At 44.5% G+C, this 27503-nt stretch overlaps 1 non-coding gene and 1 pseudogene across 1 annotated transcript; one reads left to right on the top strand and one right to left on the bottom strand.

Annotated features, from left to right (window-relative positions):
• Positions 1-1382: 1382 nt before the first annotated feature.
• Positions 1383-5914, bottom strand: LOC142457188 (tubulin delta chain pseudogene; annotated as a pseudogene).
• A 20557-nt stretch (positions 5915-26471) lies between these two features.
• LOC142457409 (U2 spliceosomal RNA) lies at positions 26472-26662 on the top strand. The gene has a single exon (XR_012786156.1). It is a non-coding gene; the product is annotated as a U2 spliceosomal RNA (small nuclear RNA).
• Positions 26663-27503: the final 841 nt, after the last annotated feature.

The following is a 27503-nucleotide window of genomic DNA, read 5'->3' as shown; positions in this document are numbered from 1 at the left end:
GAAGAAGGAAGAAGAACGTGAATTTTACGTCTGTGCCAGAAGATGAAAGAGGGCAAAGCGCAGCTTGAGAGTATGCAGTAAGTTGGAGAAGGATTGAGGAAAGGTGAACTGTATTTGTCAGGGTTTGCAATACCTGCAAACAATGAGGATGTAAGAAGGTTAAAGAAAGTAGCTTTGGGGGGACAGGCTACAGAAAAGTGGCTGAAGGGAGATATTGGACAGTGTAAAACATGAAAAAAGTAATTTCTAAATTATCAAGGTTTCCTGAAGGAGGGATGGTGGGGGAGGGAGGGGAAATGAGCTGATACCAAGGGCACAAGTAGAAAGGAAATGTTTTGAGAATGATGATGGCAACAAATGTACAAATGTGCTTGACACAATGGATGGATGGATTCCGATAAGAGTTGTATGAGCCCTCAATAAAAATGATTACAAAAACAAAAACACAAAAAGAGGAGCTTGTCTTAGGATGTCTGGGTGTACCAGAGGATGGACAGTAGGCTAAACTTGAAGGTATACAGTACATTGTAGAAGGTTTGAGGAAAGTGGATGTTATTTGCCTTGGTTTCTTTAAAAGAAAAGAACATTAAAAACTATTTTGAAATCTTGAGCCCCATGGCTCCTACCACTTCTGGGACTTCTTAGTTTAATATGTATAATTATGTACTTTGGACCCTGCTTCTTTCGCTGTTAAAAAGGCACAACAAGGCATCGAGTGAGATGGAGAAGAAAAGAGGAATCTACGTAGCCCTCCTGATACCCAATTCAGTTTCCACCAGAGAGGACAGCCCTAAGAAATACATGATGTATATTTATTATAAAAATCCTGACATTCATTTCTTAAATAGTTGCTTAAGTGGGAAAAAAATCTTACTTTAAAAAAACAACAACTTATTTTTATGACTTTTTACTTTTAAATGTTCGTTGTAGCTTTTGACAACAGCTCCCTCTGCTGGCTCAAAGCGTGCACTTCAAAGATAAATACATTTGTATTTACGTATGCAACTGGAATTTCTTAGCTTAACATTTTGCAGCAGAGGTTTACTTTATATTGAATGAATTTTCTTTTTCAGAAAAGACGGAAGATTTAGGAATATGAGGGCAAGTGGAATATTCTTTTTCCTTGGCTACTCCAGACACGAGTCTCAACAGCTCAGCAAGGGTTTCTAATATTCTTTGTAAAAGAACCAATTTTTCCCCTAAAAATGAAAAGTAAGTAGAAGATGTTTTCATTGAAAACATTATTTTGTAATATAAAGATGTCCCTCCTTTCCTTTGGGTCTAGTGTGCACAACGAAACCAGCATTCCACTGTTACTTTAACAAATAAGACGTTGAAACCCTTACAGAAATGATATTAACAATAATTATTTTAGTCCCAAAACACTCTTGTTCAAGATCAGAGGTTACAGTGACTGGAAATGACCTGCTCTAACAAAGAGAAAGTGTCCAAGAAGTCCTCTTCTTCAATTCCAAATTTTGTGTATTGATGGATGTAGGCTTTTGAAGCAAACACATTCCACGCTTTGCCGACAATCAGATCAAGTGGCTTGACTACGAACTGGCTGTTGCTGACCAATGTGGCAGACTTCTCATACTTGTTGAAGGCTCGTTGAGTTTTCCATACATTAAAAGCATCAACAGGTGCTAACCAGGAAGTATAGAGGGCTGGATCTTTCAATCCCCCCAGATCTGCACTTTGCACATCTTTGCCACGAAGGATGACCAAGTTAGCAATAGAAGTGTTCAAATGAAGCTCCCTGGTGAAAGGTGTTTTGCCAAGAGGAGGCAGTCCTGATACAGGTGGCCGTACTTGCCAGTTGATACCTTCTTCCACGTTTGCATTAGAAATGAGCATCTGTCTCAAATGCTTGAGGAGGCCTGCCCAAGTAAATGTGCTGTATGCCAGTGGGTTCTCAGACATCTGAGGAATGGTCCGCACACCCAGCATCTTGAATTCAGGGTGGGGAACAAGATTCTCCATTAAGTCTCCCAATTTTTTTTCCGGCTGACAGATGTTTATTACCGCCTTGGCACAGTCACTGATGGACGGGGACACACAGACAAGGCGGGCAAGGGCACCCGACCCTCCCCCCCCCCTCAGCCCCCAGGGTGCTTGCACTCAGGCTGAGTGGGGGTGGGGACTCACAGGAGGGACAGCCCTCTGAGGGACCCAATCAACCAAGGAAGTCGTTGGCAGGGTCAGAACACCCACACAGTCAGATGAGGCACAGTTTACAGAGCAGCAAGTTCAAAGCCAACCAGCGCAAAGAGGAGTCCCTCTCTGATCCTGGCTTAGCCACCACAAACATTTGCTGGCCAGGCGCCTCTCCACACAGCGGCAGCAGCGGCTCACCTCGCCTCCAGACTGTCCCTGGCCACCAGGTGTGGCTCAAGAACTGAGGCCTCGGCCAGCTGGGGTAGGACAATCTCACAGCAGGTGACCGGGCAGGTCACCTGGGAGACTTGTGTAAGTGGAGAGCTGAACTTGGTCTGCACCCTCACGGACTCCCGGGTGGACACACTGAGTAGCAAGCACCAAGGTGACAGCACAAGAATTCCCTGGGGGCTTTGGGGGTGTGGACATCGCAGCACTAGGGAATATCCCAGGCCAGCTGTCATCTCGGGAACAGGTGAAGTGGGGGAGGGGAAGGGGACCAGCCATCAGGGCTCTTGCTGGACCAGGGGATCTGATATAGGATGAACCACCGCCGTCGGTAGCCATCAGAGGCAGGCAGAGGGAGCTGGAGGTGCCAATTGTCTGAGGGGCCCTGATCTAATCGCTATGACAATTTAATTCTCTACCAGAAGAGGGGCTCTGTAGTGAAGCGTTTGGCTACCAACCAAAAGGGGGCTGGCTGGAGCCCACCCAGCGGCAATCAGCTTCCATAAAGATTTGAGCCAAGAAAACCCTAGGGGGCAACTCTGTCCCAAGGGGCCACTAGGGGTCAGAATCATCTGGACAGCATCTAAGAACAGGAACACGATGGACAGGGGTGTACCTGCATGTTAATTCCTATAAACGAACAGGAAACAGTAAAGCTTGATGAACACCTTCCTGGCCTGTAGAGCACCCAGCATGACATCCTTTCAACAAAACTCTAATTGGGTGACCGAATATCCCTTGTTATCGGATGTATACATAACCTTCTCCCTGGGGAACGGACAACAGAAAAGTGGGTGAAGGGAGACATCAGACAGTGTAAGACATGACAAAATAATAATTTATAAATTATCAAGGGTTCATGGGGGAGGGGGGATGGGCAGGGAGGGGAAAATGAGCTGATGCCAGGGGCTTAGCAAATGTTTTGAGAATGATGAGGGTAATGAACGTACAGATGTGCTTGACACAACTGATATATAGATGGATTATGATAAGAGTTGTATGAACCCCTAATAAAATGATTTTTAAAAAGAAAGGAAGAAAGGTTTGAAATCGCCAGTCACTGCGAGGGAGACAGAGGAAGCCTTCTATGCCCGTAAAGAGTCTTGTCTTACAGGGTCGCGGCGAGTCAGAGTTGACCAGATAGCAGTTACTGAGACTGGGTGCAAGAACAAGCTGGCTGGGAGAAAGTGACAAATCCTGAAAAAAGAATCCCTGCCTGGTCCATGTTGGAAAACATTTCCTTCTATTGAGATAGAAGAGAAGGGGCGGGGGGTGGGGGGTGGGGAGGAATCAGCCTAAAATGAAACACATTGATCTAATTCCACCATGTGAAATTTTAAAATGTGAAGTGTAAAATAAACTTTCTCAAAATATGTACCCCTGGACACATTGTCTGATCAAATACATTTGGAATTTCTGGATTAAAAAAGACTTAATTGATCCATGGGTCCTGCTGCTCCTAGGATGCCTCATTTTAATATGTATGTATATTTTGTTTCATTGTTTTCCTTTTTTTTCTTGCAGAAAAGTATACATATCTTCACCAAGCATCCAGCAGGAAGAAATTACAGAAGACAAAGAGCTTTGCCCATATTCCATATTATTAAAAGGCAGGAATTTAAGGTTTATTGAGTGAAGGGGTCTTGATGCCAGCCTCTGTAACTTCTTCTCAGTACCTGCTGAGCATAACGTAACCCCTCACCTTCTCAAAACCTCTCACAGACACCTTTCCTTTTATTCCCGTTGTAACAAAAATCCTCCTTTATAAAATACAGTTAGCCTAAGGGCGCTTCCTTAGGGTCTCTATGAAACTTTTGTAACTTGCTACATTGCTCAGAAGTAGGCAGGTTGCACGTGGATGGCCAAGTAAAAGGGTCCATAATACTGGGAGTTTTCTCTTAGTTACCAGACTATGAGTGATTAAAATGTAGACCCTGCTACGTAGTTAGTCAATGAAGACTTCCCAAGACTGGCCCAGGGCTCACAGGACCCTCTTGCTCTGTATGTTTTCTCCTGGGCAACAGTTGTTTCACGTGAATGACCTGAAACCCCAGGCAATATAAAGTATCTACATGCGACTCCTCAAAGTGTAAATTCCAAAGCCAAAAGTATGTATGAGGGGTATCCCCAAGAAAAAACCAACAGTACACATCCCATTAACCCCCTCGTCTCCCAACCCCCTCCCTCTGGCTCCTGTGAGCAACTCCTTCTGAATTAGTACAGGCACTGGCCTCACCTGGGAAGGTTCTCACTGGTCACAGTGAATTTTTTCTCTAAAAGCAGTTTCACTTGAACTTCATTTTTTTGTGATGGCCAATTTAAGAGAACAGCATGCAGCTCTGAAATCCCCTCTCCCCCCCCCCGCTGAGGAAAAATGCCACAGAAACTGTTGTGATGTTGAACACAGCTTACAAGGACAGCGCTATGGGTGTGTGTGTGAAGTGTACAAGTGGTTTTCTCATTTCAAAAAAGATGAAATGTCCATTGATAACAAACCTTGTTTGGAAGGCCTGTCACCTTCCCCAACGGACAAAAATGTAGACTCCTGGTGCATTTGGAGTTCATTCCACCAGGTCAGACTGTTAATTAAGCTTTCTATGGGGGAAAAGATTGTGTAACAGTGCAACAAAAAAAGTCCTGATTTGTGACAGACGGGGGCTGGTTTTGCAACCATGACAATGCACCTGCTCAGGTAGCTATCTCAGTGCACCAGTTTGTGGAAAAAGCCAGCATGCCTCTCTTGCCCCACGGACCTTAATCACCTGACCTTGCTCTGTGTGACTTCTTTTTGTTTCCATGAATGAAGACGAACATGAAAAGCCAGTGACTTGATGAACGTAGACATGAAGAGAAAAACGAGGGAGGTGCTGTTAGCCATCTAAACAGTTGAGTTTGAAAAATGTTTCCAAGAATGGAATTGCAGATTTGACAAATGTATTAAGTGTAAGCTTGTTTTGTTAAAAAATTTAAATACAGAGTTTGAAAATAATTTTTTGTTTTGTTTTTGCATACCCTCTTATATTCTCTCTGTATTCTGATTTCAAGCATAATACCACAAAGACATTCTATTTTGGACTGCTGTGGTTTCCTCACTGGGATACATTTGAAATCAAAACTTTCCTTTCTTCCTTTGACTTGGAGAGGGTAAATTGGCTGCACCCCTGCAGGAGAAAAACAACAACAACAACAACACACCAGCATTTCCGGTTGCATTCCTTTGACTGCTGTAAGACAGAAAAGTTTTTCCTATTATAATACAACTTTTGAATTCCCAGATATCAGGAGTAAACAGAATTAAGAAAATAGAACTACCTTAGGGAAGCTGTGAGATATATATGAATCAGAAACCACAAAATGAAACCTGCTCTGAAGCCATCTGCACCTGCTTCAGTATCTAAATCCTGGGTGGTCCTGTGCACCCCTTGCTGCCCAGCCATCCTCCCTGCAGGGTGGGTTGGTGTCTGGCTCTCAGACTTCCTCTCACTATGTACCTTGCACAGTAACACATGACCATGTCCTCAGCAGTCATGGAGCTCAGCTTCAGGAATAACTGAGTATTTGATGTGTCTGTAGTGATGGAGAGTTGGTTTTTGAAGGGCAGGTTATAATTTGTATTACCATCATAGCATATGAGTCCCACCCACTGAAGTCCCTTCCCAAAAGTGGCAGATGCAGGGCCAGCAGTGACTACTGGTGATGGAGAACCCAGAGACACTGCAGGTGGATTTGTACCCTAGTGCCTGAAGAATAAGTTGCATGTGAGTGATCCTTGCCATTATAAATAGAGAGGGACTGAAGTCAATCTCCCTGGTTTCTTCTGAGGCCACTGTAGAGTAATTATTTTGAATTTATCTGCCTGTTAGTCTGTGATGGAGAAAACCTGATCTCAGCGGTGTGAGGAAAATGTAAAAGGAAAGCAAAGTATGTCTCAGCCCAAAGTTCTCTTGTGTCAGCCCTTCATTGCTCTTTACCTGTCTTGGGCTCCAGAATATTCTGTTGTCTGTAAGTTAACAGGATGTAATTCTCTGAAAGGATCAGGGAATTTTCATTCCCTCACACTTTCCAAAATTCTTTTTTTCCTTTATCTTCAGACACCCTTTAAGCTACATCCTTAAATTCCTTGTGTTGCACGGTGGTAACAGAGAGGCCCCATATTGCACTGTCACTGTTGCCAGGTTACAGAAACAGGTGGATTCGAAAGATTCTAAATTTTATTTTCACATATGTGGGAAAGGAGACTGCGGGAGATAGTCATGGGGGTGTCTCTCTAAATGTTAGCCTCCTTGTCCCTTTGTGTATATAACATATATACACATGCTTGTGGGATAGCTCTTCAGTCAGACACAAATCATAGAATGACGGGCACAAACTGAGTGTGATAGTTAGGTTTATTGTGTAGACTAGGCCTCTGTAGGAACATGTGGACGGAGTTTAATCAGGTCACAGCTTGATTGGAGGGCGACCGAGATAAATACTTTCCAAGGCTGGCCTCCCGTTTCTCTTTCTCCCTGGTTATTGGACCAGCATGCTGTTGCTTGGGCTAATCCTTTGCCTCAACCATGTGCTGCACTACCTGTGGGCTGAGCCAACCTGTGGATTGTGTCTGTCGCCTGGCTGTGCATTGCTAGAACTTGAGGCTCCTTCGAGACCAGCTTTGCCATTCTACTGGTGGTGTTGCTGTTCAGAAATTCCTGGAGCTTGAGACCCCATTGGGGCCTGCTTCACCATGTTCCCACGCTACTACCTGTGGCGGCCCCACCCTACTGTCTGCTGTCAGTGGGCAAACTCTACCTGTCTTGCCTGAGAGCAGATGCCGCTGTTTGCTTCCTTGACCTTGGACCTGCAGCCCTTGTGAATTGTAGGGCTATCAGTATATTAACTGTTCAAAGAAAGTGAGTTGAACTGAGCCCTCTGTACTGCTGTGTGGGCTAACTAGCTGTTATACTCCCTCTCACTACATAGATCTATCTATCTATCTATCTATCTATCTATCTATCTATCTATCTATCTATCTATCTAATCACAAGTGTCCTGATTTTGTTTCTCTAGAGATCCCTGCCTAACACACTGGGGTAAATAAAATTTTGGTTTAACATGGATCTTGTGTTACAGAGCTGCCATTACATAGGAACCCTACATTTCAGAGGAGACAGGCTTGATTTGTAGGTCCTGGTTCTTAGAGAGAGTGTAATGTGATCACATGAGTTTATATAATCTCCGGCATGCAAACCATGGTAAACACATCCATAGCAGGAAGGGATCGTACTGGAGACATACACGTAATGGGGATGGGGATGAGCTAGGTGTATACACACAATAGGAAAGGGAGGGACTAGAGGTATACATGTGACAGGAAGATACATAGACGGTACATATGTAACAAGATGGATGGACTGTAGTCAAGGTGGCAGCCTAAACTTGGTCGTCTCTGAGCTGGCTTGACCTTAGGTGTCTTTGAGTTCTCCTCCAGGGGAATCATCTATGATCCTTATCAGAAGGGAGTGGGCTGTACTTAGGGTGGGGCAGACAATAGGGTCTGATTGCTCTTGATGACAGACACCCTTCAGGCAGATAGCCTTCAAGCAGTTGACCTGCAAGCACCTAGTAAGTGACCATGTGTTTGCAAACATCTCCTTAAATTTGGCATTATTATGGGAGGACATTGAGGGGAATGACTTACTTTTTAGGAGAATGTTATTGGAACATATCTCCAGTTTACGATTGTGAAGGTTCCCTTCTCAGAAGCCCTGGCCTCGAAGACCCCTTAACATATGAATGTTGAGAATTTGTCCGCATGCACTCTTTCCCAGGTTCTGTTTCCCACACAAGTTCACCTGTGTGGATTCAAAACTTAAATGTCCCTAACACTCATCATAACCCTAGGTCTAAACCGAGCCCTACCATTACCCTTAAACCTAAAGCTACCAGTAACCCTAACCCTAAACTCAAGCAAAGGTCTAATCTTTTTTAAAAAAATCTTTTTATTGGGGCTCATAAGGCTCTTATCACAATCCACACATACATCAATTGTATAAAGCACATCTGTACATTCTTTGCCCTAATCATTTTCAAACCATTTGCTCTCCACTTAAGCCCTTTGCATCAAGTCCTCTTTTTGACCCTCCTTCCCTGCTCCCCCCTCCCTCATGAGCCCTTGATAATTTATAAATTATTATTTTGTCATATCTTGCCCTGTTCGACGTCTCCCTTCACCCCCTTTTCTGTTGTCCGTCCCCCAGGGAGGAGGTCACATGTAGATCCTTGTAATCGGTTCCCTCTTTCCAACCCACTCACCCTCTACCCTCCCCGTATTGCCACTCACACCCCTGGTCTTGAAGGGATCATCCGCTCTGGATTCCCTGTGCCTCCAGCTCCTATCTGCACCAGTGTACAACCTCTGCTCTATCCAGACTTGCAAGGTAGAATTCGGATCATGGTAGTTGGGGGTGAGGAAGCATTTAGGAACTGGAGGAAAGCTGTATTCTTCATCAGTGCTACATCGCACCCTGACTGCCTCATCTCCTCCCCTAGACCCTTCTGTGAGGTGATATCCAGTGACTGACAAATGGGCTTTGGGCCTCCACTCTGCGCTTCCTCCTTCATTCACTGTGGTAAGATTTTTTTTTTCTGATGATGCCTTATACCTGATCCCTTCCACACCTCGTGATTGCACAGGCTGGTGTGCTTCTTCCATGTGGGCTTTGTTGCTTCTGAGCTAGATGGCCGCTTGTTTACCTTCAAGCCTTTAAGACCCCAGACGCTATCTCTTTTGATAGCCAGGCACCATCAGCTTTCTTCACCACATTTGCTTGTTCACTTGCTTTGGCTTCAGTGGTTGTGTCGGGAGGGTGAGCATCATAGAATGCCAATTTAATAGAAGAAAGTATTCATGCATTGAGGGATGCTTGAGTAGAGGCCCAAGGTCCTTCCACCACTTTAATACTAAACCTATAAATATAGGCACATAGATCTATTTCCCCACCCTCATATATATATTTGCATATGTACATATCTTTGTCTAGACCTCTATAAATGCCCTTTGCCTCCAAGCTCTTTCCTCTACTTCCCTTGACTTTCCTCCTGCCCCACTATCATGCTCCATCTCCACCTGGGTTATAGCTATATCTCTTCGTTGCCTTACCCTTGATCATTCCTTACCAGGCCTCCCCCTCCCACCTCACCACCAATTTGGACCCTTTGTTGTTCCCTTGTCCCTGGGTTTGTTAACCCCACTTCCTTACTCCCACGTCCCCCTATCCCAAGTCCCCCCGGAACTGTCGGTCCTGTTGTTTTTCCTCCTGATACTTCATCCTGCCTATCTTATTTAGACAGACCTGTGGAGATAATAACATGCACAGAAACAGAGGAAAGACAGAGGAAAGCCAAGCAACAGTATACAACAAAACAACAACAACAAACCACTGACAAAGAACAAAACAAAAGACATCAAGAAAGAAAAGCTTGTAGTTAGTTCAAGGATTGCTTGTTGGCCTTTAGGAGTGTTCTCCAGTCCAGTCTGTTGGGGCACCATGCCCTGGCCCCAAAGTCCATTTTCAGCATTCCCTGGGGACCTTGTCGCTCCATTCCCTTGTTGTTCTGCTGCACTCCCCCAGTGCTTTGTCTCGGTGTGGTGGGATCAGTTTTGGCACAATTCCCACACTGTGTCTCCAATGCTATCCCCTGCAGGGCCATGGGTCAGTGAGGGACATCATATCTCATAGTGGGGCTGGCCATGTGGTTGTTCAGTTCTTTTGCTTCATCATTTCTCCTACCGCTTTTGCTTCTTTTGTTCTAAAGCAAGTTTCAGAGATTCTTCTGACATCTGCTTTGATCTTTTCTTTCTTTTTAATGACTTTTCCAGTTCTGTATGTGTGATGGCCTTGATGCCATCTCACAAGTTGTGTGGTCTTCTGTCATTAGTATCCAATGTGTTGAATCCATTCTTGAAATAGTCTTTGATTTAAATAGAATGGATTCAATACTATAATTTGGCTTTCCTGACTTGTTTTGATTTTGTTTAAGTTCAGTGTAAACTTCCATGAATTGTCCATATGGAAGTTCCAACCTAAATTTAGAGACTGTTTCAGGAATAAGTTTGATGTAGTTGGCCCCTGATTTTATTCAGACAGATGATATTGAGCCCTTCCATTGTCTCTTTCCACAGATGTAGTCTACTTGATTCTTGTTTATTCCATCTGGAAGAACCCGCATGCATAGCTGTCATTTATGTTGTTGAACAAAAGTAATCGCAGTGAATAAGTGATTGATCTTATAAAGTTTTATCATGTGCTCTCTGGCATAATTTCTATCATCAAGGCCTTATTTTTAAACCAGACTTGGTGGTGTAGTGGTTATGTGTTGGGGTGCAGTCCACAAGGTTAGCAGTTCAAAACCACTAGCTGTCCCAAACAGCAGCTTTAGGCCTTTCTCTTCTTGTAGAAAGAGTTATAATTTCAGAAACCCACAAGGAGAACTCTACCCTATCCTAAGGGTTACTATGAGTTGGCATTGACTAGATAGAAGTGAGTTTTGAGTTATCCTTCATCTTTGCTTGCCACATTTACATTCCAATAATCAATAATTACCAACATATCTTGATTGCAACTTGGATTAATGTCAGATTTATTAAACCCTTCAGGCATACTTCCTGGTTTCCTGGAGCCCAAACCCCAGTGCTTTCTGAATACCTGCACAGTAAGTTAAAAATTACATAGCTCTTTAACAAATGGAAGCGCACATAAATTCACCCAATCCCTTGTCTTACCTCACCATTTTTTGTGAATATGTATAAATTACCTCTCTGTTTCCCTGTAATTCTGAAAATATCTAGGTATTTAAAGAGCCTAGGAATCTTCTTGGATCCTTGCTCAGGGCTTCTCAACAAAGTTATTTTCTTTCTTTCTTAAAAAAGATAGTATATCTAGAGATTGGATTTCTGTGCACATTATGGGTAGGGACACTTTTTGGTTAATTTACAGCTCAGTAAAACCAACTGACAGACAAGTAGTCTAGTGAGGGTGATAGTGTTGTTATTGTTGGGAGGTGCCATTGAATTGGCTCCTACCCATAGTGACCCTATTCAAAACAGAATTAAATGCTGCATGGCCCTGTACTGTCCTCACAATTGATCCTACGCCTGAGCGCATTGAGACAACTACTGTGACAATACCTTTCCTTGAGGACCTTGCTCTTTTTTGCCATCCCTCCACGTCACTCAACATGATGTCCTTCTCTAGAGCCTGGTCTCTCCTGATAATATGTCCAAAATATGTAAGATGAAGTCCTGCTATCCTTGCTTCTAATGAGCACTCTGGCCTTATTTCTAAGACAGGCCCGTTTTACCTTTTTTTGGCCATAGTGCTTTCAATATTAGTTTCTAGCACCACAATTCAAGTTCATCTATTCTTCTTAGTCCTTCCTTATTCAGTGTCCAACTTCCACATGCATATGATGCAGTGGAGGGTACCATGGCTTGGGTCAGGCACCTTAGTCCTTAAAGAAACATCCTTGCTCTTCAGTACTGTAGCAAGGTTTTGTGCAGCTGATTTAACTACTGTAATACATCGCATTTATCTCTTGCTGCTGCTTCCACGAGCATTTATTGTTGTTCCAAGTAAGACAAAATCCTTGACAATTTCAACCTTTACTCCATTTATCAAGATGTCACCTCCTGGTACAGTTGTGAGGATTTTGGCCTTCTTTACACTGAGTTGCAATCCATACTGAAGGCTGCAATCCTTGATCTTCATCAGCAAGTGCTTCAGTTCCTCCTCACTTTCAGCAAGTAAACGTGTGTCATCTGCTTATCCAGGTTCTTAGTAAGCCTTCCCCCAATTGTGATGCTGCACTCTTCTTCATAAAGCTCAGCTCTCCGGATATTTGCTCAGCATGTAGATTGAACAAGTACGGTGAGAAGAGGCAACCCCGCTGCACAACTGTCCTGATTTTAAACCATGCAATATCCCCTTGACCTGTTTTCACACTGCCTCTTGATCCACGTACAAGTTCCACATGAGCCCAATGAAGTGTTTTAGAATTCCCATTGTTTTCAAGGTTTTCCGCAGCTTATTATGATCCATGAAGTCAAATGCCTTTTCATAGTCAATGGAATGCAAGTAAGCATCTTTCTGGTATTCTCTGCTTTGAGCCAAGATGACCTGACATGAGCAATGTGATCAATATAGAATAATAGTGTACTGAAAATTAAGAAGGATATCCATGCATTACATTGAATAATGTTATGTACATGCAACATGCTTAGTAAGTATGAAATAGTATTTAGGGGCAATGCAAAGCCTGGACAAGTGAAGTTATTCTACGTTTGACAGTGTCCTTTTAAAAACAAATGTCACAGGTTGATGGTCAGCTAGATAAAAATCTAGTGTCAACTGACGTGCTTTATTTGATCCAAAATATTTGAACCAGGCACTTTTATTTGATCTCAACCATAAAATAAAAGATAATCTAGACCAGTCTTGATTTTCAATTTAAAATCTTTGGAGAGTAGACATGAGCTGTGACAGTGCTAGGCTGGAGCCGAGCAGCTATGAACGAATCCACATGCCACAGCCCTTGCACTTGGCATGGCTGCCTCTGAGCGCGTGTCGCTATTGATGCTACTGGTCTGGCCCCTGTGGGCTTTGCGGTTTACAACCTCTGTCTCAAAGCACTGTGTCTAGTTTGGACCTGGGATGTAAAGGAGTTGGAACAGACCAACAATAAGAAAAGACTAAAGGGATCGATACATTTAAATTTAATGGCCTGTTTTTTAAAAATCATTTTATTAGGGGCTCATACAACTCTTATCACAATCCATACCTATACATATATCAGTTGTATAAAGCACATCTGTACATTCTTTGCCCTAATCATTTTCTTTTTTTTTTTTTTTACATTTTATTAGGGACTCATACAACTCTCATCACAATCCATACATATACATACATCAATTGTATAAAGCACATCCGTACATTCCCTGCCCCAATCATTCTCAAAGCATTTGCTCTCCACTTAAGCCCTTTGCATCAGGTCCTCTCTTTTTTCCCCTCCCTCCTGCTCCCCCCTCCCTCATGAGCCCTTGATAATTTATAGATTGTTATTTTGTCATATCTTGCCCTATATGGAGTCTCCCTTCCCCCCTTCTCTGCCGTCCATCTCCTAGGGAAGAGGTCACATGTGGATCCTTGTAATCAGTTCCCCCTTTCCAACCCACTCACCCTCCACTCTCCCAGCCTCGCCCCTCACACCCCTGGTCCTGAAGGTATCGTCCACCCTGGAGTCCCTCTGCCTCCAGCTCCCATATGCACCAGTGTACAACCTCTGCCCTATCCAGTCCTGCAAGGTAGCATTCGGATCATGGTAGTTGGGGGAAGGAAGCATCCAGGATCTAGGGGAAAGCTGTGTTCTTCATCAGACTACATCGCAGCCTGACGGACCCATCTCCTCTCCTAAACTCCTCTATGAGGGGATCTCCAGTGTAATGACCTGTTTTAGATAGAAGTAAATGTGATCAGTGGGCTTTGGCTGTGTGCCTTGTTTCCTGGCTGGAGCAACCCTGGAAATAGCTCAGGCTACGAGTGTGCTCACAAAGCCCTGGCTCCTGCTTCTGCTCCCACTGTCAGCTCTGCAGGCCGAGGGTCCCTGTGCATGGCAGGGAGAGAAGGAGGGCTGGCTTCCCTTGGGCACCACATGGGCCCGCGCATGGAAGACGCCCGGGCTTCTCCAGGGGCTGCCCAAGGAGCTGGGTAGCATGAGCTGCACCTGTGGGGCAGTTAGCAAGCCAACAGGAGAGACAAAGGCACCAGCAAGTGACATCGTTCCCGGTGGCCATTCTGGATATGTTCCAAGTCAAAGCTTCTTAAGCTGTGGGCTGCAACCCCATCTGGGGATCCCCTAACTGGATGCGGGGTTGTGAACAATTTGGCGAGAGTAAAAGGCTTCTGAATATGCCACGACCAAAAATTAATTCAAAATCAAACTTGTAATGAAGGTGAGGGGTTTCTGGCAGTGCGTGGCAGCCAGCGTTGCAAATTTCTCGGGTGAGAAGCAGTTAAGAGTGAGGAAAGTGTGCGAGTAATCAGGCACGTTTTCTGGTGAAGCTGGGAACAGCTCGCACCATTTGGGATATGTTTATGGGGCCCTGGCGGTGCAGCTACGCTGTAGGAGAATGATGTGCTGTTTGCTTTTGTAAATATGGTTGTCTGGAAAGCCCTGTGGGGAAGTGCTAGGCTATTCTCTGGGGTCTCTATGAGCCGATCAATTTTTTAAACAGTTTTATTGGCAAATAATTAAAAAATCACACAATTCAATAATTTACTCATATCAAGAAGAGTTGTACAATCATCACTACAGTCAGTTCTAGAACATTTTCTTCATTTAAAAATCATTTTATTTGGGGCCCATACAGCTCATCATAATCCATACATCCATTGTTTAAAGCACATTTGTACATTCGGTGACCTCATCATTCTCAAAATATTTGCTCTCCACTTAAGCCCCTGGCATCAGCTCCTAATTTTCCTCCTCCCTCCCAGCTCCCCACTCCCTCATGAACCCTTGATAATTTATTATTTTGTCATATCTTACATTGTCCAACATCGCCCTTCACCCATTTTTCTGTTTTCTATCCCCCAGGGAGGAGGTTATATGTAGATCCTTGTAATCAGTTCCCCCTTTCTATCCCACCTTCGCTCCACCCTCCTGGTATCGCCACTCTCACCACTGATCCTGAGGGGTCCAGAGTGCCCTGGATTCCCTGTGTTTTCAGTTGCTATCTGTACCAGTGTACATGCTCTGGTCTGGCCGGATTTGTAAGGTAGAACTGGGATCATGATAGTTTGGGGGGAGGTGCATTGTCTTCATTCTGGCACTCACCGTTATTAGCTTTCCATTTCCACCCAACCTTCCCTGCCACAGCCTCCAACTGATGGCAATGGGTCTGGATTTCTACACGCACTTTCGCTTTCCCGGGAATGCTCCTCCAGTCAAGTGCGAAGAAACAAACTTTTGCTGCACTCTTTTTTTCTAGGGACACTGACCAAGCGCATATCTTCACTGACAACAAGTGGTAAAATCCCCAAAAACAGAGAACACAATAAAATAAGATCACTCACACTCCTACCGCACAGGGCTCACCACTGTGATTTCAAGGGAGTGTTAGCTGATGAAGCTGCTCCCTCGCTCTCCGGTCTCCTCTCCTCCTTCCTCCCCGCAGCCTTTCTTCTTGGCAGGGGGAGGATTGGGTGAACTGAAACTGAGAAGTCACTTGGGAAGATATGACTGAAAGATGGCTGAAAAGAAGGAGCTTTTGTAATGAAGATGTGGAGTAAGAAGAAAACAAATTAAACCGCAGCAGCACAGGAGAAGTTAGGTACACGAAAAGCTTCAAGGTTGCCTGGAGGGGTCTGCCCTGGGGGCGCCCCACTGGCCTGCAGAAAGCTTGGGCGGAGGGCAGGAAGAACAAGGACCACCGTGGAAGGCCCCTTTCTGGGGAAAGAGACATTAGCTAGGAAATGCAAAGCACCTGGCCATCCCCTCACAGAGAGGTCCCAGGGAAGACATGAGCCAGTACAGCACGGATGAAATACAAACTTTCCTCTGTCTCTTTAATGCTTCCTTCCTCCCACTATCATGACCTCAATTCTACTTTACAAATCAGATTAGACCAGAGAATGCACACTGCTACAGATACGAGCCTGAAACACAGGGAATCCAGGACAGATAAACCCCTCAGGACAAACAAGGAGAGCAGAGATACCAAGAGGATTAGGGGAGGGTGGGGGGAGAAAGGGGGAATTGATCACAAGGATCAATCTAGAACCCCCTCCCAGGGGGATGAATAACAGAAAAGTAGATGAGGGGCTATGGAGGACAATGTAAGATATGAAAATAATAATCCGTAACTTATCAAGGGTTCGTGAGGGAGTGTGGGTCGGGTAGGGAGAGGGAATAAATGGGGGGGATTGATATCAGGGGCTCAAGTGGGAAGAGAATGCTTTGAAAATGATGATGGTGGCATATATGCAAATGTGTTTGACACGCTGGATGAATGTATGGATTGTGATAAGAGATCTAAGAGCCCCCTATAAAAGTATTTAAAAAAAAGAAGAGGGAGAAATAAAAGGGGAGAGAATGCAAATTGAATTGACTGGGTTTACAAAAACTCCTATATGGTTAATTGTACTTTCCATTTTGGTTTGGCAGTGGAAGGAAAGGAATTGTAAATCAATATGAACAATATGTAAATGTGTTTGTAATAATACACCTGTGAGTGTCAAATGATGCCCCTGGTCTGAGGGCATAGTGCTCTATAAGGGGTAAGTGATAAAAGCAAAACAATTCACTGCTAGGCTAAACACTAACTTGTTGGTATGGTTTGTTAATTATTTCTGGAGGTGACTTAGGATGAATGACAAAAAAAGTTTGGGAGAATAAGTTTTTGATTGACCCCAAAATGATTTTGCTGCAAAATTCAAATGTGGTGAGCATAATGTGGAGTTTATCCTCCTCTAGAGAACTCTAGGTTTTCCTATCCCATTTGCATCAATAGCAAGATAATTTATCTTGATTACAGGGAGTACTGAAGGGAGTAATTGTCATGTGCTGCTTATTATAGTGCTTCTAAGTAAATCAAAAACTCCAAAGATACAGAGGTTTGAAAGTCAGCCATAGGGCATGCACACTTGCATGTGTTTCGATGATCAATAGTAAATGATCCATGGACTAGAAATGCTTTCTTAGAGTGACCGTAATTGTTTTTATTCCTCTCTTTTCCAGCTCATTTACAATCAGCTTTTAAAAACAAGTCTGAACCTGGGCGCCTTTTCCCCAAAAAGAGGCTCTGGATCCTGACACTGGGCCCAACGTACCAGGAATCCCTTTGGGAATGAGTCCAGTCTCACAGGTGACCCCATGGTGGCCTCTACATCCAGCTCTCAGGTGCAAACACACACACCTTGCATAGGGTTTGTTTGTTTTATAATTGGAATTCATTGCCAGCATTCAAAAACCAGGAGCTATCACATGAATGAACAGATCTCTCAGGTCTTTTTTAAAAATCAGAAAGCTGGTCACATTGGGTCTTCACTGCCATGTATAGGTAGGAGGGGATAAGAAGCAGAAATGGAGGACAGGTGCCCTCTCTTTCAGTTTGGAGGGCCGGGTCTCTCCCTTAGGTGAAGCACGCATGCACACGTCCTCGCCCCCTGTCCAGTTCCACAGCTTGCTCTCTTTCGGCAGGCGCTCTCCTTGGGTCCCAGCACTTCTCGCTGGGGTTCTGGGCCTCCTCTTAACCAGCCATTTTCCCACGTGGTTTTTCAAACTCCTCCAAAGCGGCCATTTTCAGTTGTGAACTCTCCCCGCACACCATGAGGCCTTCCATACTTTCTAGAGATAGCATGTGTATCTGCATGTAGCACATTCAGATTGTAGTGTATTACCTGAAACTTCCCTTTCCCTCCTAAAAGTTACTTAGATTTACAAAAATGCTTCTGCCCCGTGAATTCTTTCAGCATTGAGAAGCAGGAACAGGGGGAACCCCTCTGAGAAACCTACACCATGACCCTCTCTCCTAAATGGGGTGGGCTCCACAGGCATATTGGTCCCCTCCCTTCTGTCTCATCTCTTCTATCTTCCAGGACACGTAGCATTTCAACTTAGGACCTTTACTCTATCCTCCATCATTTTAGTTCCTTGCACTTCCATCTGTCACTATGCTCAGAAAAAATGAAGGCTTCTCTTCATGATCCAGTCATCTGAGAAAGGGCGAGGTTGTCACAAACTTCATCACTGTCATCAGAAACCTCATCCTCATCTAGCCTTGTCTCCCAACCTGCGGCCCTTCCTAAATTCGCTGATGTGCTTTTTGACAGACCATCTACTGAACAACTTCGTATCTTCATCAGCTCTGTTCAACAGGTAGAGAACTTGGAGGGCTTGGGTTAGGATGTCTGCTTTCTGAAGCACTGCCTCTTCTTTTGTGTCCCTCTGGCTGAGAAGAAAGGCTAGAATAAGATGCGGGTAGGTAGTGTGCAGTTACTAAAAGCAGGAACATTCACAGGGACTCTAGTCCTCTGACTCAACCCTCCCAAGAGATCAAACGCAGCCCTCTGGAGGGTCATGAGGCCTGCTGCACATGAGACGATGCATTGTCTAAGTTTATAGACATGGTATTTACCTTCTTAAGACTCTGTTTCCTGATCTGTTTGGGTGGGTAAAGCTTTCAGGAAGGCCGAAAGAATGTGTGGTAGAGACCAAGGTGTCTAATACTTCCACCATATGAACAAGCAACTGGATCACTCTCTAGTTCTCTGTTCCAACTTTCTCTGCACTGTCTAGTGGAAAGGAGTAGCCTGGAGTCCCGTTCGAGGAATCTTCATATGGCTTGAGGGTTCAAGAAGGACCATAGGCCTAGATGCAAAACTGTTCCAAGTAGCAACCTGTGTACCCATTTCCTTCAGTGACATTGGGGAAACTTTACTGCACTCAGTCCAGGAGCAGTAGTAAGAGGTGGTACCGAGAAAGCACCTGCTGTGTAGGCTTACAGTTGATGCATCTGCTGTGTTGGATACCTCTGGCTCCCCTTTGGATCCAAGCATCACTCCCACAAACCTTTCTAGAGGCTTTGACCTGTGTCACATGATAATACCTTTTTTGGAAAAACTCCTCTTCAATGAAGGCTTACGAGAGACACAGGGGGTGGTGACATTGTCTGGGGCTTGTAAGGCTCTGCGGTGCCCTGGTGACCCTGCTCAATTGCCCCTTCTTCCTCCACCAATCCAGGATTCTCATTCAGACTCATTTGGTTTGGCTCCCTTCCAAACCTCATTTCCTTTAGCAGAGCACATTGCCTCGCCTCCTTTGTCTGGTCATGAATCGTATTTGACAGGGGTCCGCAGTCATGCTTTCACTTTTGGTGTCCAAGATCTGGGAGCCAATTCAATGTCTTCCTGTCTTTCTTTGGCACCACACTACAGAAAGGATATGGGTGCGGTTATGGTCATTGTGCTAATTTCAATGTAGTAGTGGGTATAAATGATATCGCACTAAATTTGCAGCAACTGTAATGTGACTCGAAAACACCTGTGGTTTCTATTGATGGCAAAGTCACAGAGACAACTTCATTTCAGTTAGACGTTAGAGAACATCATGACCATTTTCTTCAGCACAGTGAATTATTTAACACGGCATTTCTAGCCATGGTCTTTGTTATTCCCACCAAACCTCTTCCTGATGGGTCTCAGTCAGGGTAGAGACCAAGGGACCATGTGTGGGGAGATGCTGATAGGATTCAGTTATGAGTGACTGCTGATTGTGACTGCCATCTTGTTGGGTATAAAATGAACCATCTCAGAATAAGAAGGTGTTGGGGGAGGATCTTATTAACCTCTGTCCATTGAAAAGAGCCAGAAACGAGTCCTTTGGACCTTGAGATCCCTGTGTATTGAAACTCCTTGATCCAGGAGGGGCAGTCAATGAGTGACAGAGGAATGATGCAGCAGAATCAAGAGTCAAAGAATGAGACATGGCAGTGGACTTCCCAGCCCATGGAGGAAATCAAGCTGAGTGCCATTGGTTGCCTAGTGGAATGAGATTTCGCCAAGCATATAATTAGAGGAGCTAGGTTTGCTGATTCTCAGAGCTAGAGCTGAGTGGCTTTGAACTGAGGCTTGCAGTGGAGTGGCATGCCCTTTTGCATTTATTGTCATCCCTGAAGAACTTTGTCACATTGCATGAGCAGGGTAGAGGCTAAGGGACCCTGTAGCTGAGAGACCAAAGACCAGAGAGAGGCCTGCCTGCAGGCAGTCCCTGCTAAATAATTGTATCCTGAGCATTTGTAGCCTATTAACAACTCCCATAATCTTGAATGTTGTCTGTGAGCTCTGTGTGGCCATGACAGGGAATGACCAGCACAGAGGCTAGAGAGTGCTGTGGGAGGGATGGCTGGTATTCGAAATGACAAGGACAGTTGGAGGGCGGAGGCATGTCAGACCCCGGCCTCCTAGAAGCCGGCTTATAGCAGGTGATGCGGATGGCGGTGATTCTCCATCCCCTCTGTGAAGCCACCAGAGAGGGATGAAACGTTCTACTTCCATAAAGATGTACAGTCTCAGAAATGAACAGGGCCAGTTCTACTTTGTCCCACAGCATTGCCTTCAGTCGGAATTGACAGGATGGCAGTGAGTTGTGAAGCCAGAGGGGTCTTGGTGGTGTAGTGGGTTATATTTTGGGCTGCTAAGCACAAGATCAGCAGTTCAAACCCACCAGTTAGTCCAAGGGAAAATCATGAGGCTTTTTACTCCTATGAAGATTTATAGCCTTGAAGTACAGAGAGCTGAATGAAGGTCGAACATGATAGTGAGACAGGAGGAAAGTAAAAGGAAATAGAGGAAAGAACTAGCAGGCAAAAGATATTTATAGAGGTATAAACATAGGCATGTACATGTATAAATTTATTAATATATAACGACAGGGGTATAGGTCTATGTACATATATTTATAGGTTAGGTATTAGTTGTCCTTCAATGCAAGAACACTTTGTCCTAATCACCTGGCATTCTGTGATGCTCACCTTTCCAACATGATTGATGAAGACAAAATGGGGGTATGAGCTAATGTGGTGAAGAAAGTTATGGTGCCTGGCTATTACAAGATATAGCATTGGGGTCGTAGAGACTTGAACTTAAACAAGCGGCCATCTATCAGGGAATCAACAAAGCCACATGGAAGAAACACATCAGCCTGTTTGATCACAAGGTATTGATGGGATTAGGTATCAGGCATCAGAAGACCCCAAATAAACAACCATTTCTATGTGAATGAGGGGAGTTGGACTGGAGATTCAAAGCCCATCTGTAGACAATTGGACATCCCCTCACAGAAGGGTCACATGGAAGGGATGAGCCAGCCAGGATGCAGTACAGCACCAGCAAAATATACAACATGCCTCTAATTCTTTAATGCTTCCTCCCCCCACTATCATGACCCCAGATCTACCTTACAAATCTGGCTAGACCAGAGAATGTACACCGGTACAGATAAGAGCTCCGAATACATAGAATCCAGGACAGATAAATCGCTCAGGTCAAAAAATAAAAGTAGCGATACAATGAGGGCAGGGGGAAGCTGGGAGAGAAGGGGAGAAAGGAGGAATTGATCACAATGATGGACATACAACAACTGCCCCCTGCCCCGCCCAGCAGGATGAACAACAGAAACATGGGTGAAGGGAGACAGTGGATGGTATAAAATATGAACATGAAAATAATTTGTAAGTTATCAAGGATTCAAGAGGGTGGGAGGGATCGGGGGAGGAAGCAGTCAAAAAAGGAGTTGATACCAAGGGCTCAAGTAGAAAGAAAATGTTTGGAAATGATGATGGGAACCTATGTACAAATGTGCTTGACACAATTGATGCATGGAATGTTATAAGAGCTGTAAGAGCCCTCAATAAAATGATTTATTAAAATTTAAGAAAATAATAAAAATAAAAGATTTACAGCCTCAGAAATAGGGAGACGTTCTACAGGGTTGCTATGGTTGGGATCAACTTGATGGCAATGAGTTCAGACTTGAGTTGTGAAGCCAGAGAACTGACACATCACTTCTTAAAAATTCCCATGGAAGGTTACAGACTCAATGGCTTCTTTCCATGAAAGCCATTCTCGGTGGGGTCTTTGAATTCCAGCTTACCCTCCTTAGTCAGGCTCTACCACCTTCCCATTCCATCTCTTGCCACCCTTCCTCATGGCCTCTGCCCCAGCAGAGTCCTTCTGGCAGTGCCTCCTTGGACATGTCAAACTCTTGCTATGTCAAAGTCTTTATACCTCTTTCCCTAGTGCGTAGAATGTTCATCCCACTCTTTACATCTCAGTTCAAGTGCCACTTCTTCACAATGACCTTTTCTGATGTTTCAGGCTAGATCAGATCTTTCCTGTTATTCTTGCTGTGAAATATAGTTCCTTGATTTGATAATACTTAGCAAAATTTTTAATTAGTCACCAAACAAATAAAAACACAATCACACATCTACCCACACAAACTTTCAGCATCATGGGTATAGGTCCGCATCTGGTTTGTTCTTCACTGTAAACCCAGAACATGGCCGTGTTTGTCACCCAGGAGAAGACCAGTAAATTAATGATTATAAAATGAATGACTCACAGGCTGACAGATCGTCTAATTCATCTTTGTTTGTCAGTGTTTAACGCCATGCTTGGTAGATAGGCAGTGCTCATCTAATGGGAACCGAATGAATTCAAGGCTACCTGATGGGGTAGAAGTTTTTCAGAAGACAGTGATGGAGCTATCAGGGCCTAGCCTAGCCCTGGACCATCTCCCAGAGTTCAACTGCTTAATTCCCTCAATGTTTCTTTTTCTTTAAAAAATTCTGTCCGGGGGGACTTGGGGTGGGGGGGTAGGGGGGTAAGGAAGTGGTGTTAACAAACCCAGGGACAAGGGAAAAACATGGGACCCCAAATGGTAGAGAAGGGGGAGTGGCAGGCATGGTGGGAAATGATCAAGGGTAAGGTTGCTTAGAGAAGAGGTATACTCTAGCCCAGGTGGCAATGAAGCATGGTAGTAGGGCAGGAGGAAAGTCAAGGGAGATGGAGGAAAGAGCTAGGAGTCAAAGGGCATTCATGGAGGTCTAGACAAAGACATGTACATGCAAATATATATAGGAAGATGGGGAAATAGATCTATGTGTCTATATTTATAGGTCAAGTATTAAGGTGGCGGAAGGACCTTGGGCCTCTACTCAAACACTCCCTCAATGCATGAATACCTTCTTTTATTAAATTGGAATTCTATGATGCTCACTCTCCCGACACAACGGCTGGAGCCAAAGTGTGTGAACAAGTAAATGTGGTGAAGAAAGCTGATGGTGCCCGGCTATCAAAAGAGATAGTGACTGGGGTCTTAAAGGCTTGAAGATAAACAAGCGGCCATCTAGCTCAGAAGCAACAAAGTCCACATGGAAGAACACACCAGCCTGTGTGATCGAGTGGTCCCAAAGGGATCAGTTACCAGGCATCAAAGAACAAAAAATCATATCATTGACTGCACACCTCCATGATAGGATCGCTGAAGACAAATGGGTGCATAAGCAAATGTGGTGAAGAAAGCTGATGGTGCCCGGCTATCAAAAGAGATAGTGTCTGGGGTCTTAAAGGCTTGAAGGTGAACAAGCGGCCATCTAGCTCAGAAGCAAAAAAGCCCACATGGAAGAAGCACACCGGCCAGTGCTATCACAAGGTGCCAAGGGACCAGGTATAAGGCATCATGCAAAAAAAAACCAACAACGATATAAGTGTGTGTATATATGTGTATATGTATATGTATATATATACACCATATTAAATGAAGGGGGAAGTGCAGAGTGGAGACCCAAGGCCCAAGTGTCGGCCAATGGAGATCCCCTCATAGAGGGGTTTAGGAGAGGAGATGGGTTAATTAGGGTGCGAGGTAGTACCGATGAAGAACACAGCTTTCCCCCAGATCCTGGATGCTTCCTCCCCCCAACTACCATGATCCGAATTCTACCTTGCAGGACTGGATAGGGCAGAGGCTGTACACTGGTCCATATGAGGGCTGGAGGTACAGGGAATCCAGGGTGGATGATACCTTCAGGACCAAGGGTGTGAGGGGCGATGCTGGGAGAGTGGAGGGTGAGTGGGTTGGAAGGGGGGAACTGATTACAAGGATCCACATGTGACCTCTTCCCTGGGAGAGGGACAGCAGAGAAGGGGGGAAGGGAGACTCCGGATAGGGCAAGATATGACAAAATAACGAGGTATAAATTACCAAGGGCACATGAGGGAGTGGGGAAAGGGGAGGGAGGGGAAAAAAAAGAGGACCTGATGCAAGGGGCTTAAGTGGAGAGCAAATGCTTTGAGAATGATTGGGGCAGGGTATGTATGGATGTGCTTTATACAATTGATGTATGTATATGTATGGATGGTGATAAGAGTTGTATGGGTCCCTAATAAAATGTACAAAAAGAAAAGAGGAGAAAAAAATGATTAGGGCAGGGACTGTACAGATGTGCTTTATACAATCGATGTATGTATATGTATGAACTGTGATAAGAATTGTATGAGCCCCTAATAAATTGTTAAATTAAAAAAAATTCTGTCTCCTTTTCTATCTGTTGAAGGTGCCTGATTTAGGGGGAAGATTTGAGTGTCTGTTAGTTGTAAGAAAACATTCTTGGAGCCATCTTGGCAACAGAGACATCTCTCAGTGGGTTTGGTGTCTTTAGGAACTGCAGCTGGGCTGCCATGCAGGGCCCTTTGGACAATGCACCACTTCCTTATCGTTTTTTATTCTCCAGTCATCGTGCCATTGGCACATCTTTGCTGTGTCATTCAGTAAGAATCACTTACTGCTCTCTGGGTGGGGCAAAGAGCCCTGACCTGCTCAGTACATGGTCAGTAATTTGCACCCACCAGGTGCTCTGTGGGAGAAAAATGAGGCTGTCTGTTCATGGAAAGATGTAAAGTCTTGGAAATCCCAAAGGGGCAGTTCTACTCGGACCTACAGAGTCGCTATGAGTTAGAATCGACTCCATGGTGATGAGTTTGTTAGTGTGTCTTACAGTTGTTGGCAGATGACACTCGGCTCTTAATGGAAAGTGTGATTTGAGTCCATCCAGAGACTCCTGGGGAGAAAGGGCTGGTGATCTACTTTTAAAAGAAGCTGCCAAAGCAAACCTGGTGGAGCACAGGTCTACTTCGACACACAATGGAGCCACCGGGACTTGAGGTTGACTTGGTAGCTTTTGTCTTGGACAATGAGACTGGGAGGCGAGGTGTTAGCGAGTTTCATTGAGAACCTAGGAGACTGTCAGGGTAAAGAGGTAGATGAAAGATCTAATTCACCTCCTCCATGATAACATCTTTCTGCCCGGAACAGGAGTTTGTTCTGCTGCTTGCTAGTGGCATGAACATGATTGAGTCTTGACTTTTCCCTGCCAAGAAAAAAGTCACGGTAGTGAAATTAAGACAGAAATCTAATATTCATGAAGTACTGGTTACCCACAGATAGGACAGTGTCTTCAAGTATATGGTGTCAGATTTGCAAAGGGTTGTGATAAATATGTATGTTTATGTGCCCAAACAGCATAAAGTCTACTTACTGAATAATTGCACCCGAAGATCAGAAATAGAGCCTGCCACAAGAGCCTGCCACAGCCCATTTGTCATCAGGCATGGAGCTTGGGAGAGCTGTGATTACTCAACATAATTACACATGGCATGCAGCATTCATGAAACCCAGCAGACATCCTTGCCAACTAGGGATAGGGAAGGGCTTTGCTTTGAAGTATGGCAAATCCCCCAATTATTATTTCACTTTTTGTAGTTCAAGTTTGGGCCACTTTTCATAGGTGCTAATTAAGGTGTTCAGAGTACCTTCTGAGGGCTGATTGGGAGTACTGCTGGAATGAAAAGCTTTCCACCCAAATGGCAAATGAACTAAATATTGTTCAATAAAACATTGCAATCTGGGAGTCGGTCAACACTCACACTTAGCTAGCTTTGAGCTTCTCATCTTCCTTAGGTCTTTTGCACCAAGCAAATACTCACATCTTGAACAAATCTAGACTCAGATACTTTCCCCTAGTGAAACCAAAGGTATTCTACCAGTCTGTTCCATTAATTAAAATTAAATCTTCGATGACTGATGGGGAATTTAATCCACAAACATTGGATGAATTTCCTCTGCAGATACCTGTGTGTGATGTTTTTTAAAGCAGCCATCTCATCTGTTCTCAAACACTTTCCTTTGTGTGCTTTTGGCCAAGGGCAAGGAGATTCGTAGTTCCATTCTGAGCCCCACAAACCAATCTGGAAACTGGTGATGTTTAGATTCTTTCACTATTGCTGAAAGGGAGCTCGTTAAATTTGCAGAAATTGAAGGTGAAAACACTTCTCTATCCCCCAAGCCCTGCTACCTACAGTCCAGCAGGGAACTGAAGTGGTCAGGGCATTCCAATTTAATCCCTTCTCACAGACTCCAGCATCTCTCTCCCTTCTATCCTCCACAGAGCTGCCAGATGGAATTCTTTCTTTTTAAAAAAGCCTTTTTAAATCGCTTCTCAGCCTTTTGGCTAAGATCAAGTGTAGTATCTGTTCTTATCTGTTTAATATCTGATACGTCCTCTATCTGAGGACAATAGATTAAATGGATTTTTGGAGCAGGGAGTTGGAATAGGAGCTTGCTCCGTCCACTCCACGCATCGACCTGGCATTGCAGTACTTTCAGGAACGGTACACCCCTTCGGGGGATTTTAAAAAAGAAAGCTTTTGCTGTGTCATTTTCCCTGCTTAAAATAAAATCCTTCCAAGAGTCTGAATTCCAAAAGTTAGCAACCCTTTCTTTATGTTCCTCTGGAAAATCCCAGTGCTTTCCTCTATAGAAACAGGCCCAGGACCTTGAACTTTCATGGTTCTGCTAAGATCCCCTGACTGCCAGAAGTGGATGGCCACTGCCTCTGTCCAGTCCTAGAGGGTCCGCCCCATGGATGGAGCCCTGCTATGGAATTCATCCCTTATTTATTGCAGTACCTTCCATTCAAAGACCCCCAGAGACAACCACCATGGAAACTGGGTTGTTGTCGGCTGCCTTCAGGTTGCCCGGCTCTGGTGACCTTGGGTACAAGAAAGAAATGCTGCTCAGTCTGTTATCATGTCCAGGTCATTGCTGTAGTTCTTTCGCTAATTCCCCTCACAGGGGGTCTCCCCCTCTCAACACTGCCTCTGCTTCATCAGATGTGATATCTGATCCATCCAGCAATGGATACATCTTAAAGGGTACTGGCTGTACTGGCTGTGCTCTGTGGGGGGTCCTCCTACAGCTCTCCCTCCAGGTTCCCGCATATGCTTCCTCTTCTCATCTCTGGACTCTCTGACCGCCATCCTACCATCTGTTCTTACTTATGTTGGCTTATATCGGGTCCTCACAGGAACAGATAACCTCAACTTTCTCCTGAGGAGTGGCAGGTGGGTTTGACCCAGCGACTAATGCTTATGTCCCTTCAATTCTCCTTGAGAACCTTATCTACTTCCTGTCTGATTCCAGGTTGTACCAGCATGGATGGAAGTGATCAGGGTTTCAGGGAG

The sequence above is a fragment of the Tenrec ecaudatus genome, chromosome 9 (assembly GCF_050624435.1).
Source record: "Tenrec ecaudatus isolate mTenEca1 chromosome 9, mTenEca1.hap1, whole genome shotgun sequence".
NCBI classification, from domain to species: Eukaryota; Metazoa; Chordata; class Mammalia; order Afrosoricida; family Tenrecidae; genus Tenrec; species Tenrec ecaudatus.
This window is presented reverse-complemented; position numbering and strand designations above follow the sequence as displayed.